The sequence below is a fragment of the Balaenoptera ricei genome, chromosome 7 (assembly GCF_028023285.1).
Source record: "Balaenoptera ricei isolate mBalRic1 chromosome 7, mBalRic1.hap2, whole genome shotgun sequence".
Taxonomy (NCBI): Eukaryota; Metazoa; Chordata; class Mammalia; order Artiodactyla; family Balaenopteridae; genus Balaenoptera; species Balaenoptera ricei.
This window is the reverse complement of record NC_082645.1, coordinates 19,762,065-19,780,786: the sequence shown is the minus strand read 5'-3', so window position 1 is coordinate 19,780,786 and position 18,722 is coordinate 19,762,065.

Here is an 18,722-nt window from a genome sequence, read left to right as displayed (position 1 = left end):
AAAACCAGCGTTTCCCCCTTTGGAAATCTGGATACTCGTGGCCTCGGAGTTGTTTCCGAATCCCTAAATATGCCCAGCTTCTACTCACTGCAGGCACACCTGGGGAGGAAACCAGTATGTTCCCCAGACAAACAGGGTGCTTGCGCATTCAGAGGGGAGCGAATCTGTGGCCCACGTTCGTTCTGGGAAATCGCAAGGTGACCGCTAGCATCCGCGAACAAAAGCAGTCTTATCCCCTTTCGAAAGCTGGATTCTTGCGGCCTAGAACCTGTGTGCAAAAGTGTGGAATTGCCCAGCTCCTATTCACTGCAGGCACGCTTGCGAGGGAAACGAGTATTTTGCCCAGAGAAATCAGGTGCTTTCAATTCTTAGGGGGAGCTAATCCCACAGCCCTCGTTCGTTCTGGGAAACCACAAGACGACCACTAGTCTCATCGTAAGGACCGATTTTTCCCCCTGGCAAGCTCTGCGTGCAGCAGTTTCCATGAGGTCTTGGTCGTGGTTCAGCTTCAATGGAACACGAGTAGACCTTTCAGGTCTCCTAGGGCTCTGGCATCCGCACCGTTGCCCGTGTAAATACACTGAGTACCCCAAGTGTCCTCTCTGCATGCTGATCAACAGACAGCCTTGTAGGCCCTTCGGAACACTTCTTGGCATGCAGAATCCAGGGCGACACACTGCTCCCTTCCTTGGAGAACCAGGTTGACACAGCTTACAAATACCTCGGGAATATATTCCCAGCCGGTCTAATGGGCTGGGCAACTTTGACTCAGTGCAGAAGAGTGACGTGCCATGAGAGACACCCTCTGCCCAGCGTTCCTTCTGGGAACTCATAGCTGCCGGCCCTCTGCATCATGCAGGAATTGGATGTGACATCCAACCTGGTCAAAGACCACAATTCACCACATTACACTGGTAGGCCTCTGGAAGAGGCAGTGCCAAAAAGGCCTTCCTCAGGCCTTCTATTGGTTAGGGAACTTGCGACACTTAGACACCTGCTCATTAAAATTGATTCAGCAAAGGGCCCTGTGTGTCGCGTGTGTCTGCCTTCGCACCTCAAAGACTGCCGGTACTTAGGTTGCCTGTTAACTAACATAGGAGGCCCTGCGTAGAAAAGCAGTCTCTTCCCGTTTGGAAAGCTGCATCCTTGCGGCAACAGAGCTGTGTTCAAAACCCTGAAAAGGCCCAGCGTCTATTCAGTGCAGCAACGCCTTGGGAGGAAAACACTAATTTCCACAGAGGAACCGGATGCTTGCAATCCTTGTGGGGAGCTAATCCTGCCACCCTCGTTCTTTCGGGGAAACCGCAAGGTGACCACTAGGCTCCCCGTAAGTTCCCCTTTTGCCAACGGGCATGTTGGGCATACAGCAGTTTCCATGAAGTGTTCGTCGTTGTGCTGCATACATGCAACTCGAGGATGCCTTTCAGGACGCAATGGGCTCTCGCGTCCGCACTGTGTCCCGTGCAACTACACTGAGTACGCCAAGTCTCCTCTCTGCCTGCTGAGCAACAGACAGCCGTGTAGGCCCTTCGGAACACTTCTTGGCCTGCAGAGTCCAACGCGACACACTGTTCTCTTCCTTCGAAACCTAGGTTGCCATAGCTTGCAAAGAGCACTGGAACACAGTCCTACACGGTCTCATGTGCTGGGCCACTTGGACTCAGTTAGGAATAGTGACTTACACCGAGAGAAACCTTCTCCTCCGCCTTCCTTCTGGGAACTCATACCTCCCCGCCCTCTACCTCAAGCAGGAAGTCGAGGTGAGATCCAACCTGAGCAAAGAGCACAATTCCTCACGTTACACTGGCAGGCCCTTGGAATATGCAGTGCCAACTCGGTTTTCCTCAGGCCTTCCCTCGGTTAAGGATCTTGCCACACGTAGAAGCCTGTGCAATAAAACTTGTTTAGCCAAGGGCCCAGTGTGTCGCGATGGTCTCCCTTGGCCGTTCCAATTCTGCAAGTACTTAGGTTGGGTGTTAACTAGGTTAGGTGGCCCTGCTTAGAAAACCAGCGTTTCCCCCTTTGGAAATCTGGATACTCGTGGCCTCGGAGTTGTTTCCGAATCCCTAAATATGCCCAGCTTTTACTCACTGCACGCACACCTGGGGAGGAAACCAGTATGTTCCCCAGACAAACAGGGTGCTTGCGCATTCAGAGGGGAGCGAATCTGTGGCCCACGTTCGTTCTGGGAAATCGCAAGGTGACCGCTAGCATCCGCGAACAAAAGCAGTCTTATCCCCTTTCGAAAGCTGGATTCTTGCGGCCTAGAACCTGTGTGCAAAAGTGTGGAATTGCCCAGCTCCTATTCACTGCAGGCACGCTTGCGAGGGAAACGAGTATTTTGCCCAGAGAAATCAGGTGCTTTCAATTCTTAGGGGGAGCTAATCCCACAGCCCTCGTTCGTTCTGGGAAACCACAAGACGACCACTAGTCTCATCGTAAGGACCAATTTTTCCCCCTGGCAAGCTCTGCGTGCAGCAGTTTCCATGAGGTCTTGGTCGTGGTTCAGCTTCAATGGAACACGAGTAGACCTTTCAGGTCTCCTAGGGCTCTGGCATCCGCACCGTTGCCCGTGTAAATACACTGAGTACCCCAAGTGTCCTCTCTGCATGCTGATCAACAGACAGCCTTGTAGGCCCTTCGGAACACTTCTTGGCATGCAGAATCCAGGGCGACACACTGCTCCCTTCCTTGGAGAACCAGGTTGACACAGCTTACAAATACCTCGGGAATATATTCCCAGCCGGTCTAATGGGCTGGGCAACTTTGACTCAGTGCAGAAGAGTGACGTGCCATGAGAGACACCCTCTGCCCAGCGTTCCTTCTGGGAACTCATAGCTGCCGGCCCTCTACATCATGCAGGAATTGGATGTGACATCCAACCTGGTCAAAGACCACAATTCACCACATTACACTGGTAGGCCTCTGGAAGAGGCAGTGCCAAAAAGGCCTTCCTCGGGCCTTCTATTGGTTAGGGAACTTGCGACACTTAGACACCTGCTCATTAAAATTGATTCAGCAAAGGGCCCTGTGTGTCGCGTGTGTCTGCCTTCGCACCTCAAAGACTGCCGGTACTCAGGTTGCCTGTTAACTAGCATAGGAGGCCCTGCGTAGAAAAGCAGTCTCTTCCCGTTTGGAAAGCTGCATCCTTGCGGCAACAGAGCTGTGTTCAAAACCCTGAAAAGGCCCAGCGTCTATTCAGTGCAGCAACGCCTTGGGAGGCAAACACTAATTTCCACAGAGGAACTGGGTGCTTGCAATCCTTGTGGGGAGCTAATCCTGCCACCCTCGTTCTTTCGGGGAAACCGCAAGGTGCCCACTAGGCTCCCCGTAAGTTCCCCTTTTGCCAACGGGCATGTTGGGCATACAGCAGTTTCCATGAAGTGTTCGTCGTTGTGCTGCATACATGCAACTCGAGGATGCCTTTCAGGACGCAATGGGCTCTCGCGTCCGCACTGTGTCCCGTGCAACTACACTGAGTACGCCAAGTCTCCTCTCTGCCTGCTGAGCAACAGACAGCCGTGTAGGCCCTTCGGAACACTTCTTGGCCTGCAGAGTCCAACGCGACACACTGTTCTCTTCCTTCGAAACCTAGGTTGCCATAGCTTGCAAAGAGCACTGGAACACAGTCCTACACGGTCTCATGTGCTGGGCCACTTGGACTCAGTTAGGAATAGTGACTTACACCGAGAGAAACCTTCTCCTCCGCCTTCCTTCTGGGAACTCATACCTCCCCGCCCTCTACCTCAAGCAGGAAGTCGAGGTGAGATCCAACCTGAGCAAAGAGCACAATTCCTCACGTTACACTGGCAGGCCCTTGGAATATGCAGTGCCAACTCGGTTTTCCTCAGGCCTTCACTCGGTTAAGGATCTTGCCACACGTAGAAGCCTGTGCAATAAAACTTGTTTAGCCAAGGGCCCAGTGTGTCGCGATGGTCTCCCTTGGCCGTTCCAATTCTGCAAGTACTTAGGTTGGGTGTTAACTAGGTTAGGTGGCCCTGCTTAGAAAACCAGCGTTTCCCCCTTTGGAAATCTGGATACTCGTGGCCTCGGAGTTGTTTCCGAATCCCTAAATATGCCCAGCTTCTACTCACTGCAGGCACACCTGGGGAGGAAACCAGTATGTTCCCCAGACAAACAGGGTGCTTGCGCATTCAGAGGGGAGCGAATCTGTGGCCCACGTTCGTTCTGGGAAATCGCAAGGTGACCGCTAGCATCCGCGAACAAAAGCAGTCTTATCCCCTTTCGAAAGCTGGATTCTTGCGGCCTAGAACCTGTGTGCAAAAGTGTGGAATTGCCCAGCTCCTATTCACTGCAGGCACGCTTGCGAGGGAAACGAGTATTTTGCCCAGAGAAATCAGGTGCTTTCAATTCTTAGGGGGAGCTAATCCCACAGCCCTCGTTCGTTCTGGGAAACCACAAGACGACCACTAGTCTCATCGTAAGGACCGATTTTTCCCCCTGGCAAGCTCTGCGTGCAGCAGTTTCCATGAGGTCTTGGTCGTGGTTCAGCTTCAATGGAACACGAGTAGACCTTTCAGGTCTCCTAGGGCTCTGGCATCCGCACCGTTGCCCGTGTAAATACACTGAGTACCCCAAGTGTCCTCTCTGCATGCTGATCAACAGACAGCCTTGTAGGCCCTTCGGAACACTTCTTGGCATGCAGAATCCAGGGCGACACACTGCTCCCTTCCTTGGAGAACCAGGTTGACACAGCTTACAAATACCTCGGGAATATATTCCCAGCCGGTCTAATGGGCTGGGCAACTTTGACTCAGTGCAGAAGAGTGACGTGCCATGAGAGACACCCTCTGCCCAGCGTTCCTTCTGGGAACTCATAGCTGCCGGCCCTCTGCATCATGCAGGAATTGGATGTGACATCCAACCTGGTCAAAGACCACAATTCACCACATTACACTGGTAGGCCTCTGGAAGAGGCAGTGCCAAAAAGGCCTTCCTCAGGCCTTCTATTGGTTAGGGAACTTGCGACACTTAGACACCTGCTCATTAAAATTGATTCAGCAAAGGGCCCTGTGTGTCGCGTGTGTCTGCCTTCGCACCTCAAAGACTGCCGGTACTTAGGTTGCCTGTTAACTAACATAGGAGGCCCTGCGTAGAAAAGCAGTCTCTTCCCGTTTGGAAAGCTGCATCCTTGCGGCAACAGAGCTGTGTTCAAAACCCTGAAAAGGCCCAGCGTCTATTCAGTGCAGCAACGCCTTGGGAGGAAAACACTAATTTCCACAGAGGAACCGGATGCTTGCAATCCTTGTGGGGAGCTAATCCTGCCACCCTCGTTCTTTCGGGGAAACCGCAAGGTGACCACTAGGCTCCCCGTAAGTTCCCCTTTTGCCAACGGGCATGTTGGGCATACAGCAGTTTCCATGAAGTGTTCGTCGTTGTGCTGCATACATGCAACTCGAGGATGCCTTTCAGGACGCAATGGGCTCTCGCGTCCGCACTGTGTCCCGTGCAACTACACTGAGTACGCCAAGTCTCCTCTCTGCCTGCTGAGCAACAGACAGCCGTGTAGGCCCTTCGGAACACTTCTTGGCCTGCAGAGTCCAACGCGACACACTGTTCTCTTCCTTCGAAACCTAGGTTGCCATAGCTTGCAAAGAGCACTGGAACACAGTCCTACACGGTCTCATGTGCTGGGCCACTTGGACTCAGTTAGGAATAGTGACTTACACCGAGAGAAACCTTCTCCTCCGCCTTCCTTCTGGGAACTCATACCTCCCCGCCCTCTACCTCAAGCAGGAAGTCGAGGTGAGATCCAACCTGAGCAAAGAGCACAATTCCTCACGTTACACTGGCAGGCCCTTGGAATATGCAGTGCCAACTCGGTTTTCCTCAGGCCTTCCCTCGGTTAAGGATCTTGCCACACGTAGAAGCCTGTGCAATAAAACTTGTTTAGCCAAGGGCCCAGTGTGTCGCGATGGTCTCCCTTGGCCGTTCCAATTCTGCAAGTACTTAGGTTGGGTGTTAACTAGGTTAGGTGGCCCTGCTTAGAAAACCAGCGTTTCCCCCTTTGGAAATCTGGATACTCGTGGCCTCGGAGTTGTTTCCGAATCCCTAAATATGCCCAGCTTTTACTCACTGCACGCACACCTGGGGAGGAAACCAGTATGTTCCCCAGACAAACAGGGTGCTTGCGCATTCAGAGGGGAGCGAATCTGTGGCCCACGTTCGTTCTGGGAAATCGCAAGGTGACCGCTAGCATCCGCGAACAAAAGCAGTCTTATCCCCTTTCGAAAGCTGGATTCTTGCGGCCTAGAACCTGTGTGCAAAAGTGTGGAATTGCCCAGCTCCTATTCACTGCAGGCACGCTTGCGAGGGAAACGAGTATTTTGCCCAGAGAAATCAGGTGCTTTCAATTCTTAGGGGGAGCTAATCCCACAGCCCTCGTTCGTTCTGGGAAACCACAAGACGACCACTAGTCTCATCGTAAGGACCAATTTTTCCCCCTGGCAAGCTCTGCGTGCAGCAGTTTCCATGAGGTCTTGGTCGTGGTTCAGCTTCAATGGAACACGAGTAGACCTTTCAGGTCTCCTAGGGCTCTGGCATCCGCACCGTTGCCCGTGTAAATACACTGAGTACCCCAAGTGTCCTCTCTGCATGCTGATCAACAGACAGCCTTGTAGGCCCTTCGGAACACTTCTTGGCATGCAGAATCCAGGGCGACACACTGCTCCCTTCCTTGGAGAACCAGGTTGACACAGCTTACAAATACCTCGGGAATATATTCCCAGCCGGTCTAATGGGCTGGGCAACTTTGACTCAGTGCAGAAGAGTGACGTGCCATGAGAGACACCCTCTGCCCAGCGTTCCTTCTGGGAACTCATAGCTGCCGGCCCTCTACATCATGCAGGAATTGGATGTGACATCCAACCTGGTCAAAGACCACAATTCACCACATTACACTGGTAGGCCTCTGGAAGAGGCAGTGCCAAAAAGGCCTTCCTCGGGCCTTCTATTGGTTAGGGAACTTGCGACACTTAGACACCTGCTCATTAAAATTGATTCAGCAAAGGGCCCTGTGTGTCGCGTGTGTCTGCCTTCGCACCTCAAAGACTGCCGGTACTCAGGTTGCCTGTTAACTAGCATAGGAGGCCCTGCGTAGAAAAGCAGTCTCTTCCCGTTTGGAAAGCTGCATCCTTGCGGCAACAGAGCTGTGTTCAAAACCCTGAAAAGGCCCAGCGTCTATTCAGTGCAGCAACGCCTTGGGAGGCAAACACTAATTTCCACAGAGGAACTGGGTGCTTGCAATCCTTGTGGGGAGCTAATCCTGCCACCCTCGTTCTTTCGGGGAAACCGCAAGGTGCCCACTAGGCTCCCCGTAAGTTCCCCTTTTGCCAACGGGCATGTTGGGCATACAGCAGTTTCCATGAAGTGTTCGTCGTTGTGCTGCATACATGCAACTCGAGGATGCCTTTCAGGACGCAATGGGCTCTCGCGTCCGCACTGTGTCCCGTGCAACTACACTGAGTACGCCAAGTCTCCTCTCTGCCTGCTGAGCAACAGACAGCCGTGTAGGCCCTTCGGAACACTTCTTGGCCTGCAGAGTCCAACGCGACACACTGTTCTCTTCCTTCGAAACCTAGGTTGCCATAGCTTGCAAAGAGCACTGGAACACAGTCCTACACGGTCTCATGTGCTGGGCCACTTGGACTCAGTTAGGAATAGTGACTTACACCGAGAGAAACCTTCTCTTCCGCCTTCCTTCTGGGAACTCATACCTCCCCGCCCTCTACCTCAAGCAGGAAGTCGAGGTGAGATCCAACCTGAGCAAAGAGCACAATTCCTCACGTTACACTGGCAGGCCCTTGGAATATGCAGTGCCAACTCGGTTTTCCTCAGGCCTTCACTCGGTTAAGGATCTTGCCACACGTAGAAGCCTGTGCAATAAAACTTGTTTAGCCAAGGGCCCAGTGTGTCGCGATGGTCTCCCTTGGCCGTTCCAATTCTGCAAGTACTTAGGTTGGGTGTTAACTAGGTTAGGTGGCCCTGCTTAGAAAACCAGCGTTTCCCCCTTTGGAAATCTGGATACTCGTGGCCTCGGAGTTGTTTCCGAATCCCTAAATATGCCCAGCTTCTACTCACTGCACGCACACCTGGGGAGAAAACCAGTATGTTCCCCAGACAAACAGGGTGCTTGCGCATTCAGAGGGGAGCGAATCTGTGGCCCACGTTCGTTCTGGGAATTCGCAAGGTGACCGCTAGCATCCGCGAACAAAAGCAGTCTTATCCCCTTTCGAAAGCTGGATTCTTGCGGCCTAGAACCTGTGTGCAAAAGTGTGGAATTGCCCAGCTCCTATTCACTGCAGGCACGCTTGCGAGGGAAACGAGTATTTTGCCCAGAGAAATCAGGTGCTTTCAATTCTTAGGGGGAGCTAATCCCACAGCCCTCGTTCGTTCTGGGAAACCACAAGACGACCACTAGTCTCATCGTAAGGACCAATTTTTCCCCCTGGCAAGCTCTGCGTGCAGCAGTTTCCATGAGGTCTTGGTCGTGGTTCAGCTTCAATGGAACACGAGTAGACCTTTCAGGTCTCCTAGGGCTCTGGCATCCGCACCGTTGCCCGTGTAAATACACTGAGTACCCCAAGTGTCCTCTCTGCATGCTGATCAACAGACAGCCTTGTAGGCCCTTCGGAACACTTCTTGGCATGCAGAATCCAGGGCGACACACTGCTCCCTTCCTTGGAGAACCAGGTTGACACAGCTTACAAATACCTCGGGAATATATTCCCAGCCGGTCTAATGGGCTGGGCAACTTTGACTCAGTGCAGAAGAGTGACGTGCCATGAGAGACACCCTCTGCCCAGCGTTCCTTCTGGGAACTCATAGCTGCCGGCCCTCTACATCATGCAGGAATTGGATGTGACATCCAACCTGGTCAAAGACCACAATTCACCACATTACACTGGTAGGCCTCTGGAAGAGGCAGTGCCAAAAAGGCCTTCCTCGGGCCTTCTATTGGTTAGGGAACTTGCGACACTTAGACACCTGCTCATTAAAATTGATTCAGCAAAGGGCCCTGTGTGTCGCGTGTGTCTGTCTTCGCACCTCAAAGACTGCCGGTACTCAGGTTGCCTGTTAACTAGCATAGGAGGCCCTGCGTAGAAAAGCAGTCTCTTCCCGTTTGGAAAGCTGCATCCTTGCGGCAACAGAACTGTGTTCAAAACCCTGAAAAGGCCCAGCGTCTATTCAGTGCAGCAACGCCTTGGGAGGCAAACACTAATTTCCACAGAGGAACTGGGTGCTTGCAATCCTTGTGGGGAGCTAATCCTGCCAACCTCGTTCTTTCGGGGAAACCGCAAGGTGCCCACTAGGCTCCCCGTAAGTTCCCCTTTTGCCAACGGGCATGTTGGGCATACAGCAGTTTCCATGAAGTGTTCGTCGTTGTGCTGCATACATGCAACTCGAGGATGCCTTTCAGGACGCAATGGGCTCTCGCGTCCGCACTGTGTCCCGTGCAACTACACTGAGTACGCCAAGTCTCCTCTCTGCCTGCTGAGCAACAGACAGCCGTGTAGGCCCTTCGGAACACTTCTTGGCCTGCAGAGTCCAACGCGACACACTGTTCTCTTCCTTCGAAACCTAGGTTGCCATAGCTTGCAAAGAGCACTGGAACACAGTCCTACACGGTCTCATGTGCTGGGCCACTTGGACTCAGTTAGGAATAGTGACTTACACCGAGAGAAACCTTCTCCTCCGCCTTCCTTCTGGGAACTCATACCTCCCCGCCCTCTACCTCAAGCAGGAAGTCGAGGTGAGATCCAACCTGAGCAAAGAGCACAATTCCTCACGTTACACTGGCAGGCCCTTGGAATATGCAGTGCCAACTCGGTTTTCCTCAGGCCTTCACTCGGTTAAGGATCTTGCCACACATAGAAGCCTGTGCAATAAAACTTGTTTAGCCAAGGGCCCAGTGTGTCGCGATGGTCTCCCTTGGCCGTTCCAATTCTGCAAGTACTTAGGTTGGGTGTTAACTAGGTTAGGTGGCCCTGCTTAGAAAACCAGCGTTTCCCCCTTTGGAAATCTGGATACTCGTGGCCTCGGAGTTGTTTCTGAATCCCTAAATATGCCCAGCTTCTACTCACTGCAGGCACACCTGGGGAGGAAACCAGTATATTCCCCAGACAAACAGGGTGCTTGCGCATTCAGAGGGGAGCGAATCTGTGGCCCACGTTCGTTCTGGGAAATCGCAAGGTGGCCGCTAGCATCCGCGAACAAAAGCAGTCTTATCCCCTTTCGAAAGCTGGATTCTTGCGGCCTAGAACCTGTGTGCAAAAGTGTGGAATTGCCCAGCTCCTATTCACTGCAGGCACGCTTGCGAGGGAAACGAGTATTTTGCCCAGAGAAATCAGGTGCTTTCAATTCTTAGGGGGAGCTAATCCCACAGCCCTCGTTCGTTCTGGGAAACCACAAGACGACCACTAGTCTCATCGTAAGGACCAATTTTTCCCCCTGGCAAGCTCTGCGTGCAGCAGTTTCCATGAGGTCTTGGTCGTGGTTCAGCTTCAATGGAACACGAGTAGACCTTTCAGGTCTCCTAGGGCTCTGGCATCCGCACCGTTGCCCGTGTAAATACACTGAGTACCCCAAGTGTCCTCTCTGCATGCTGATCAACAGACAGCCTTGTAGGCCCTTCGGAACACTTCTTGGCATGCAGAATCCAGGGCGACACACTGCTCCCTTCCTTGGAGAACCAGGTTGACACAGCTTACAAATACCTCGGGAATATATTCCCAGCCGGTCTAATGGGCTGGGCAACTTTGACTCAGTGCAGAAGAGTGACGTGCCATGAGAGACACCCTCTGCCCAGCGTTCCTTCTGGGAACTCATAGCTGCCGGCCCTCTACATCATGCAGGAATTGGATGTGACATCCAACCTGGTCAAAGACCACAATTCACCACATTACACTGGTAGGCCTCTGGAAGAGGCAGTGCCAAAAAGGCCTTCCTCAGGCCTTCTATTGGTTAGGGAACTTGCGACACTTAGACACCTGCTCATTAAAATTGATTCAGCAAAGGGCCCTGTGTGTCGCGTGTGTCTGCCTTCGCACCTCAAAGACTGCCGGTACTTAGGTTGCCTGTTAACTAGCATAGGAGGCCCTGCGTAGAAAAGCAGTCTCTTCCCGTTTGGAAAGCTGCATCCTTGCGGCAACAGAGCTGTGTTCAAAACCCTGAAAAGGCCCAGCGTCTATTCAGTGCAGCAACGCCTTGGGAGGCAAACACTAATTTCCACAGAGGAACTGGGTGCTTGCAATCCTTGTGGGGAGCTAATCCTGCCACCCTCGTTCTTTCGGGGAAACCGCAAGGTGACCACTAGGCTCCCCGTAAGTTCCCCTTTTGCCAACGGGCATGTTGGGCATACAGCAGTTTCCATGAAGTGTTCGTCGTTGTGCTGCATACATGCAACTCGAGGATGCCTTTCAGGACGCAATGGGCTCTCGCGTCCGCACTGTGTCCCGTGCAACTACACTGAGTACGCCAAGTCTCCTCTCTGCCTGCTGAGCAACAGACAGCCGTGTAGGCCCTTCGGAACACTTCTTGGCCTGCAGAGTCCAACGCGACACACTGTTCTCTTCCTTCGAAACCTAGGTTGCCATAGCTTGCAAAGAGCACTGGAACACAGTCCTACACGGTCTCATGTGCTGGGCCACTTGGACTCAGTTAGGAATAGTGACTTACACCGAGAGAAACCTTCTCCTCCGCCTTCCTTCTGGGAACTCATACCTCCCCGCCCTCTACCTCAAGCAGGAAGTCGAGGTGAGATCCAACCTGAGCAAAGAGCACAATTCCTCACGTTACACTGGCAGGCCCTTGGAATATGCAGTGCCAACTCGGTTTTCCTCAGGCCTTCACTCGGTTAAGGATCTTGCCACACGTAGAAGCCTGTGCAATAAAACTTGTTTAGCCAAGGGCCCAGTGTGTCGCGATGGTCTCCCTTTGCCGTTCCAATTCTGCAAGTACTTAGGTTGGGTGTTAACTAGGTTAGGTGGCCCTGCTTAGAAAACCAGCGTTTCCCCCTTTGGAAATCTGGATACTCGTGGCCTCGGAGTTGTTTCCGAATCCCTAAATATGCCCAGCTTCTACTCACTGCAGGCACACCTGGGGAGGAAACCAGTATGTTCCCCAGACAAACAGGGTGCTTGCGCATTCAGAGGGGAGCGAATCTGTGGCCCACGTTCGTTCTGGGAAATCACAAGGTGACCGCTAGCATCCGCGAACAAAAGCAGTCTTATCCCCTTTCGAAAGCTGGATTCTTGCGGCCTAGAACCTGTGTGCAAAAGTGTGGAATTGCCCAGCTCCTATTCACTGCAGGCACGCTTGCGAGGGAAACGAGTATTTTGCCCAGAGAAATCAGGTGCTTTCAATTCTTAGGGGGAGCTAATCCCACAGCCCTCGTTCGTTCTGGGAAACCACAAGACGACCACTAGTCTCATCGTAAGGACCAATTTTTCCCCCTGGCAAGCTCTGCGTGCAGCAGTTTCCATGAGGTCTTGGTCGTGGTTCAGCTTCAATGGAACACGAGTAGACCTTTCAGGTCTCCTAGGGCTCTGGCATCCGCACCGTTGCCCGTGTAAATACACTGAGTACCCCAAGTGTCCTCTCTGCATGCTGATCAACAGACAGCCTTGTAGGCCCTTCGGAACACTTCTTGGCATGCAGAATCCAGGGCGACACACTGCTCCCTTCCTTGGAGAACCAGGTTGACACAGCTTACAAATACCTCGGGAATATATTCCCAGCCGGTCTAATGGGCTGGGCAACTTTGACTCAGTGCAGAAGAGTGACGTGCCATGAGAGACACCCTCTGCCCAGCGTTCCTTCTGGGAACTCATAGCTGCCGGCCCTCTACATCATGCAGGAATTGGATGTGACATCCAACCTGGTCAAAGACCACAATTCACCACATTACACTGGTAGGCCTCTGGAAGAGGCAGTGCCAAAAAGGCCTTCCTCAGGCCTTCTATTGGTTAGGGAACTTGCGACACTTAGACACCTGCTCATTAAAATTGATTCAGCAAAGGGCCCTGTGTGTCGCGTGTGTCTGCCTTCGCACCTCAAAGACTGCAGGTACTTATGTTGCCTGTTAACTAGCATAGGAGGCCCTGCGTAGAAAAGCAGTCTCTTCCCGTTTGGAAAGCTGCATCCTTGCGGCAACAGAGCTGTGTTCAAAACCCTGAAAAGGCCCAGCGTCTATTCAGTGCAGCAACGCCTTGGGAGGAAAACACTAATTTCCACAGAGGAACTGGGTGCTTGCAATCCTTGTGGGGAGCTAATCCTGCCACCCTCGTTCTTTCGGGGAAACCGCAAGGTGACCACTAGGCTCCCCGTAAGTTCCCCTTTTGCCAACGGGCATGTTGGGCATACAGCAGTTTCCATGAAGTGTTCGTCGTTGTGCTGCATACATGCAACTCGAGGATGCCTTTCAGGACGCAATGGGCTCTCGCGTCCGCACTGTGTCCCGTGCAACTACACTGAGTACGCCAAGTCTCCTCTCTGCCTGCTGAGCAACAGACAGCCGTGTAGGCCCTTCGGAACACTTCTTGGCCTGCAGAGTCCAACGCGACACACTGTTCTCTTCCTTCGAAACCTAGGTTGCCATAGCTTGCAAAGAGCACTGGAACACAGTCCTACACGGTCTCATGTGCTGGGCCACTTGGACTCAGTTAGGAATAGTGACTTACACCGAGAGAAACCTTCTCCTCCGCCTTCCTTCTGGGAACTCATACCTCCCCGCCCTCTACCTCAAGCAGGAAGTCGAGGTGAGATCCAACCTGAGCAAAGAGCACAATTCCTCACGTTACACTGGCAGGCCCTTGGAATATGCAGTGCCAACTCGGTTTTCCTCAGGCCTTCACTCGGTTAAGGATCTTGCCACACGTAGAAGCCTGTGCAATAAAACTTGTTTAGCCAAGGGCCCAGTGTGTCGCGATGGTCTCCCTTTGCCGTTCCAATTCTGCAAGTACTTAGGTTGGGTGTTAACTAGGTTAGGTGGCCCTGCTTAGAAAACCAGCGTTTCCCCCTTTGGAAATCTGGATACTCGTGGCCTCGGAGTTGTTTCCGAATCCCTAAATATGCCCAGCTTCTACTCACTGCAGGCACACCTGGGGAGGAAACCAGTATGTTCCCCAGACAAACAGGGTGCTTGCGCATTCAGAGGGGAGCGAATCTGTGGCCCACGTTCGTTCTGGGAAATCGCAAGGTGACCGCCAGCATCCGCGAACAAAAGCAGTCTTATCCCCTTTCGAAAGCTGGATTCTTGCGGCCTAGAACCTGTGTGCAAAAGTGTGGAATTGCCCAGCTCCTATTCACTGCAGGCACGCTTGCGAGGGAAACGAGTATTTTGCCCAGAGAAATCAGGTGCTTTCAATTCTTAGGGGGAGCTAATCCCACAGCCCTCGTTCGTTCTGGGAAACCACAAGACGACCACTAGTCTCATCGTAAGGACCAATTTTTCCCCCTGGCAAGCTCTGCGTGCAGCAGTTTCCATGAGGTCTTGGTCGTGGTTCAGCTTCAATGGAACACGAGTAGACCTTTCAGGTCTCCTAGGGCTCTGGCATCCGCACCGTTGCCCGTGTAAATACACTGAGTACCCCAAGTGTCCTCTCTGCATGCTGATCAACAGACAGCCTTGTAGGCCCTTTGGAACACTTCTTGGCATGCAGAATCCAGGGCGACACACTGCTCCCTTCCTTGGAGAACCAGGTGGACACAGCTTACAAATACCTCGGGAATATATTCCCAGCCGGTCTAATGGGCTGGGCAACTTTGACTCAGTGCAGAAGAGTGACGTGCCATGAGAGACACCCTCTGCCCAGCGTTCCTTCTGGGAACTCATAGCTGCCGGCCCTCTACATCATGCAGGAATTGGATGTGACATCCAACCTGGTCAAAGACCACAATTCACCACATTACACTGGTAGGCCTCTGGAAGAGGCAGTGCCAAAAAGGCCTTCCTCAGGCCTTCTATTGGTTAGGGAACTTGCGACACTTAGACACCTGCTCATTAAAATTGATTCAGCAAAGGGCCCTGTGTGTCGCGTGTGTCTGCCTTCGCACCTCAAAGACTGCCGGTACTTAGGTTGCCTGTTAACTAGCATAGGAGGCCCTGCGTAGAAAAGCAGTCTCTTCCCGTTTGGAAAGCTGCATCCTTGCGGCAACAGAGCTGTGTTCAAAACCCTGAAAAGGCCCAGCGTCTATTCAGTGCAGCAACGCCTTGGGAGGAAAACACTAATTTCCACAGAGGAACTGGGTGCTTGCAATCCTTGTGGGGAGCTAATCCTGCCACCCTCGTTCTTTCGGGGAAACCGCAAGGTGACCACTAGGCTCCCCGTAAGTTCCCCTTTTGCCAACAGGCATGTTGGGCATACAGCAGTTTCCATGAAGTGTTCGTCGTTGTGCTGCATACATGCAACTCGAGGATGCCTTTCAGGACGCAATGGGCTCTCGCGTCCGCACTGTGTCCCGTGCAACTACACTGAGTACGCCAAGTCTCCTCTCTGCCTGCTGAGCAACAGACAGCCGTGTAGGCCCTTCGGAACACTTCTTGGCCTGCAGAGTCCAACGCGACACACTGTTCTCTTCCTTCGAAACCTAGGTTGCCATAGCTTGCAAAGAGCACTGGAACACAGTCCTACACGGTCTCATGTGCTGGGCCACTTGGACTCAGTTAGGAATAGTGACTTACACCGAGAGAAACCTTCTCCTCCGCCTTCCTTCTGGGAACTCATACCTCCCCGCCCTCTACCTCAAGCAGGAAGTCGAGGTGAGATCCAACCTGAGCAAAGAGCACAATTCCTCACGTTACACTGGCAGGCCCTTGGAATATGCAGTGCCAACTCGGTTTTCCTCAGGCCTTCACTCGGTTAAGGATCTTGCCACACGTAGAAGCCTGTGCAATAAAACTTGTTTAGCCAAGGGCCCAGTGTGTCGCGATGGTCTCCCTTGGCCGTTCCAATTCTGCAAGTACTTAGGTTGGGTGTTAACTAGGTTAGGTGGCCCTGCTTAGAAAACCAGCGTTTCCCCCTTTGGAAATCTGGATACTCGTGGCCTCGGAGTTGTTTCCGAATCCCTAAATATGCCCAGCTTCTACTCACTGCAGGCACACCTGGGGAGGAAACCAGTATGTTCCCCAGACAAACAGGGTGCTTGCGCATTCAGAGGGGAGCGAATCTGTGGCCCACGTTCGTTCTGGGAAATCACAAGGTGACCGCTAGCATCCGCGAACAAAAGCAGTCTTATCCCCTTTCGAAAGCTGGATTCTTGCGGCCTAGAACCTGTGTGCAAAAGTGTGGAATTGCCCAGCTCCTATTCACTGCAGGCACGCTTGCGAGGGAAACGAGTATTTTGCCCAGAGAAATCAGGTGCTTTCAATTCTTAGGGGGAGCTAATCCCACAGCCCTCGTTCGTTCTGGGAAACCACAAGACGACCACTAGTCTCATCGTAAGGACCAATTTTTCCCCCTGGCAAGCTCTGCGTGCAGCAGTTTCCATGAGGTCTTGGTCGTGGTTCAGCTTCAATGGAACACGAGTAGACCTTTCAGGTCTCCTAGGGCTCTGGCATCCGCACCGTTGCCCGTGTAAATACACTGAGTACCCCAAGTGTCCTCTCTGCATGCTGATCAACAGACAGCCTTGTAGGCCCTTCGGAACACTTCTTGGCATGCAGAATCCAGGGCGACACACTGCTCCCTTCCTTGGAGAACCAGGTTGACACAGCTTACAAATACCTCGGGAATATATTCCCAGCCGGTCTAATGGGCTGGGCAACTTTGACTCAGTGCAGAAGAGTGACGTGCCATGAGAGACACCCTCTGCCCAGCGTTCCTTCTGGGAACTCATAGCTGCCGGCCCTCTACATCATGCAGGAATTGGATGTGACATCCAACCTGGTCAAAGACCACAATTCACCACATTACACTGGTAGGCCTCTGGAAGAGGCAGTGCCAAAAAGGCCTTCCTCAGGCCTTCTATTGGTTAGGGAACTTGCGACACTTAGACACCTGCTCATTAAAATTGATTCAGCAAAGGGCCCTGTGTGTCGCGTGTGTCTGCCTTCGCACCTCAAAGACTGCAGGTACTTATGTTGCCTGTTAACTAGCATAGGAGGCCCTGCGTAGAAAAGCAGTCTCTTCCCGTTTGGAAAGCTGCATCCTTGCGGCAACAGAGCTGTGTTCAAAACCCTGAAAAGGCCCAGCGTCTATTCAGTGCAGCAACGCCTTGGGAGGAAAACACTAATTTCCACAGAGGAACTGGGTGCTTGCAATCCTTGTGGGGAGCTAATCCTGCCACCCTCGTTCTTTCGGGGAAACCGCAAGGTGACCACTAGGCTCCCCGTAAGTTCCCCTTTTGCCAACGGGCATGTTGGGCATACAGCAGTTTCCATGAAGTGTTCGTCGTTGTGCTGCATACATGCAACTCGAGGATGCCTTTCAGGACGCAATGGGCTCTCGCGTCCGCACTGTGTCCCGTGCAACTACACTGAGTACGCCAAGTCTCCTCTCTGCCTGCTGAGCAACAGACAGCCGTGTAGGCCCTTCGGAACACTTCTTGGCCTGCAGAGTCCAACGCGACACACTGTTCTCTTCCTTCGAAACCTAGGTTGCCATAGCTTGCAAAGAGCACTGGAACACAGTCCTACACGGTCTCATGTGCTGGGCCACTTGGACTCAGTTAGGAATAGTGACTTACACCGAGAGAAACCTTCTCCTCCGCCTTCCTTCTGGGAACTCATACCTCCCCGCCCTCTACCTCAAGCAGGAAGTCGAGGTGAGATCCAACCTGAGCAAAGAGCACAATTCCTCACGTTACACTGGCAGGCCCTTGGAATATGCAGTGCCAACTCGGTTTTCCTCAGGCCTTCACTCGGTTAAGGATCTTGCCACACGTAGAAGCCTGTGCAATAAAACTTGTTTAGCCAAGGGCCCAGTGTGTCGCGATGGTCTCCCTTTGCCGTTCCAATTCTGCAAGTACTTAGGTTGGGTGTTAACTAGGTTAGGTGGCCCTGCTTAGAAAACCAGCGTTTCCCCCTTTGGAAATCTGGATACTCGTGGCCTCGGAGTTGTTTCCGAATCCCTAAATATGCCCAGCTTCTACTCACTGCAGGCACACCTGGGGAGGAAACCAGTATGTTCCCCAGACAAACAGGGTGCTTGCGCATTCAGAGGGGAGCGAATCTGTGGCCCACGTTCGTTCTGGGAAATCGCAAGGTGACCGCCAGCATCCGCGAACAAAAGCAGTCTTATCCCCTTTCGAAAGCTGGATTCTTGCGGCCTAGAACCTGTGTGCAAAAGTGTGGAATTGCCCAGCTCCTATTCACTGCAGGCACGCTTGCGAGGGAAACGAGTATTTTGCCCAGAGAAATCAGGTGCTTTCAATTCTTAGGGGGAGCTAATCCCACAGCCCTCGTTCGTTCTGGGAAACCACAAGACGACCACTAGTCTCATCGTAAGGACCAATTTTTCCCCCTGGCAAGCTCTGCGTGCAGCAGTTTCCATGAGGTCTTGGTCGTGGTTCAGCTTCAATGGAACACGAGTAGACCTTTCAGGTCTCCTAGGGCTCTGGCATCCGCACCGTTGCCCGTGTAAATACACTGAGTACCCCAAGTGTCCTCTCTGCATGCTGATCAACAGACAGCCTTGTAGGCCCTTCGGAACACTTCTTGGCATGCAGAATCCAGGGCGACACACTGCTCCCTTCCTTGGAGA